The 794-nt window shown below is 33.4% G+C and overlaps 1 protein-coding gene across 1 annotated transcript in view; it reads left to right on the top strand.

The window, feature by feature from the left end:
- GPR158 (G protein-coupled receptor 158) overlaps positions 1-794 on the top strand; it is an 801,760-nt gene that overhangs the window by 252,708 nt on the left and 548,258 nt on the right. The window lies entirely within an intron of this gene.

Below are 794 nucleotides of genomic sequence, written 5' to 3' on the forward strand. Positions count from 1 at the left end.
TCTATCTGGCTTTTCAACTCTTTTAAAGTCTGATTTATGTATTTTGGGGCTCTTTCATTGGGTCCATAGATATTTATCATGGTTATATCGTCATGTTCAATTGATCCTTTAATCATTATATAATGTCCTTCCTTGTCTCATATGGTGGTTTCTGTCTTAAAGTCAATTTGATCAGCAATTAATATTGCCACTCCCACTCTTTTACAGTTGCCATTTGCTTGATATATCTTTTTCCAACCTTTGTTTTTGGTCTATTTTTGTCTTTGTCTCTAAGGTGTGTCTCTTGTAGGTAGCATATTGATGGGTTTTGCTTTCTTATCCAATCTGCAACTCTGTCTCTTGAGTGGTGCATTTAATCCATTAATATTCAGTGTAATTATTGTTCAAATTCAGTGAATTTGTTGCTGTCATTTTGGTATGTGTTTCTTCATGGTGTCCCTGGTTTCTTTTTTCCATATTACTTTATGTGCTGAGCTCATTATATTTATGAATTATGTTATCATTTCCTTCGTTGCTGTTGTTTTAGTATTTACTGAGTGTTTGTGCTTGTCCTCTTTTTTATTGTGATATGAAGGTTTATCATTTTTCTTTGAGGTTTCCCTGTGATTTATAATTTTCTCTCCAAGTTTAGAACAGTCCATTCTATCTTGCAACTCTCTTAACTTCCTCACCATTTAGAAGTTCTGTAACTAAACAGTATTTTCCATCTTTTTGTTTGTAGTTGTCCTCACTTGCCAATTGATGTCTCTGGTTCCCTGTTTACAATCTTGTAAGCTCATTTTACTTTGGATATG

Source organism: Orycteropus afer, unplaced genomic scaffold (genome assembly GCF_000298275.1).
Source record: "Orycteropus afer afer isolate SDZICR_OR568_19922 unplaced genomic scaffold, OryAfe1.0 scaffold00035, whole genome shotgun sequence".
Taxonomy (NCBI): Eukaryota; Metazoa; Chordata; class Mammalia; order Tubulidentata; family Orycteropodidae; genus Orycteropus; species Orycteropus afer.